This window comes from Galeopterus variegatus, unplaced genomic scaffold, assembly GCF_000696425.1.
Source record: "Galeopterus variegatus unplaced genomic scaffold, G_variegatus-3.0.2 Scaffold86, whole genome shotgun sequence".
NCBI classification, from domain to species: domain Eukaryota; kingdom Metazoa; phylum Chordata; class Mammalia; order Dermoptera; family Cynocephalidae; genus Galeopterus; species Galeopterus variegatus.
Genome location: NW_007726197.1, coordinates 266410 through 268930, shown reverse-complemented (window position 1 = coordinate 268930; position 2521 = coordinate 266410). Strand labels below are relative to the sequence as shown.

Sequence of the window (2521 nt, the reverse complement as noted above, 5' to 3'; positions counted from 1 at the left end):
CCAGCTCGCTACTGGAAGGACATCAAAGTCATTTAATCCAATCTTCCACCTGGTGCTTGAGCCATCTCTACCACATTCATGGGAAGATGGAGCCAGACCAGCCCCATGGAGCTTCTTACCCCCACTAGGAGTGGGTTTCTCCTGGGGTGGGGACCGCTCAATTCCTCTGCCACATGCCAGCCCTTCTAAGGTTTGAAGTCTTCTCTTTGGGTTTTACTTGAGTCTGTTTGTCTTTAGATCCTTGTAACCTGCCTCAGCCTTAATTCTGAGCTCACTCCACCCCCTTCCCTAGCCCCCATTCACCTGAGTGTGCCCTCAAAGTGTGCTGCCACTGCAGAGCCCCCACCCCACTCCCAGAAAGGCAGCAATTTGCCAAAGCTGCCATTTAAAGCCTGGTCCTTAGGTCCAGGATCATTAGAAAGAAAGCGATCAGGACTGGGTCAGTGGCAAGAGGCGATGGCTTGTGGGTAGGCAATGGCTGGGCTCACCTAGGACACGTGTAGATTTCAGATGGTGGCTGGAGTCTCTTCCCATGTCCTCTCTGCTCTGCCTTTGGCTGGGCGTGGCAATGGCTGTCCTTTTAAGCTTCCTCCCACCAGCTCAGCTGACTCATGATTCAAAGCAGGGCGTCCTCCTAGAGGCCAGGCTGAGTCATCCTACACTGCTCAGTGACAGTGAACAGCAGGCTTGGAAGGGAGAACCCTGCGTCCAGCCAGCCCAGGTCCACACCAGACAGAACCTGCGGAGACTCACTTTCCACTGGCGTGACCAACTGTTCTCCTGCTCTTGCCTGGAGGCACTTCTAAGCAGGAGCCTTGGCCCTGCCCACTTGCCAAAGTTACAATGTAGCTCAGGCCCCATGGAGTAAGAAAGACTGAGCTGCTGCCAAGCCCTGGGGCCTGGGCCAGCGCTGCAAGAACTCTTGGACCCGCTCTAGTCTCCCCTTCCCACTTCCCTTCTCGTCTCTCCCCACTAGCTCCAACCAGGATACAGGCACGATCTTCTGCCCTGTTTGCGTTGGATGAGGTGTCATTTTTGCTGACGGGCTGACCAGTGAGCGGGGGCAGATGAGAATTCTGAAACAGGCACAGTCTCCCCACCCCGGTCATCCTATCTTACCTGCTTCTAGCCCCACTTTTCAGCACCTCCCCTCCCCGAACCGATACTTTGGAAAATGACAAATCTAACCATCCTAAAAAATAATGGGACTTACAATCTTGGGAGTAAACTCTGCACGTGAAAAGAAGCTATCTAGGGAGCACAAGGCTTTGCTCAGAACTCCGCCTTACCCACCTAAATCCTAGCAGGTCTCCACCTGCTCCCTCTGGGAAGTGCACCCTCAGCCCTTGCTTCACAGGCTCAGCACTCTTGGTCTTTGAGCTCTTTGAGGGGGTTAGTCCTGTCTCCCTGAGTAGATAATTGATGCTCCAAGGGCAGGACAGTGCCTCACACCTCTCTGAATTCCCCCAAGATCCTATCCAATGCTGGGAATGTAGAAGCTTCCTTAAATAGCCGTCCATCTGTCCATCTGTCTGTCCACCTATCGATCCATCCACCATCCATCCAGTGCAGGTAGTGCATGCTCACTTTGCACCGACATTATGTAGGTCTGAGGATACAGACTAGTTACTATCAACATGGGAACTTTGTGGTGGGGGATTGATTGGTAAGCCCAAATAAATTATTTTTATTAATACGTATGCTTAGCACCTATAGAACACTTGCAGTTTACAAAATGTCATTATAGCCCGGTGGACTCCTGAGTCAAGAACAACTAGTTAGTGGCAAGCTGGGACTGGAACCCAGATCTGTCTGACTCTGATCATTGCTTGCCTAGCATTGCTGCACTGTGCCGGGAGAAATATCTATGATTTAGAACAAGAGTGATTAATTTCCTACTCCAGGGGTTCACTTTCCCTGATGAGACCTTCTGGCCAATATGATTACATCCCAGAAGGTGCCCTGTTGATATGGCAAGGGGACTCCGGGTGCCGGCAGGACTGAGCCCTCCTGAAGGGGTCCGGTTTCTGGCAGGCCCTGGAGGCTTGGGCAGCAGCCCCACCCTCTTCTGACTAAGCTGGCAGCTGCGTTGTGCCTGGGACTGACGCCCTCGTGGATCCCCAAGTCGGGCCCCAGTTCCCCGGACAGGCAGGGAAGTCCTTTCTCTCTGTCACGCCCTGGGAGTTTCTCCAGGGTGGGGGTGTTTGGGCTAGATCTAAACCCCGCGGCTGCCAGATGCTAAGCCTCATCCTCACATCACCCGTCTCCTCTCCTTCCCCAAACACCCAAATAGCTCTGGAGGCTGCTGGGACAGACAGAAGGACTGAGAAAAACTTACGGGGTACTTACAGCTGTGGCGGTGCAGCACTCGGCCACCAAGGGCAGGTGGGAGTTCTCTCTAGTCTGGAGGTCTCCTCTCAGAACAACAGTCTCAGCCGGGCCAGAGGAAAAAGGCTTTGTGAGCAAAAAAGAGTTTGTGGAGGTCAGTTCACTTCGTGCTGTTTTCCTCCTCTCCCTCTCG

General features: G+C 53.3%; 1 protein-coding gene across 1 annotated transcript in view; it reads right to left on the bottom strand.

Moving 5' to 3' along the window:
* Positions 1 to 2431, bottom strand: part of RAB7B (RAB7B, member RAS oncogene family) — a 28778-nt gene extending 26347 nt beyond the window's left edge. Inside the window, exon 1 of the mRNA XM_008580451.1 lies at positions 2350 to 2431. The gene's annotated coding sequence lies outside the window, so the exon portion shown is untranslated. The remainder of the gene's footprint in view (positions 1 to 2349) is intronic.
* Positions 2432 to 2521: the final 90 nt, after the last annotated feature.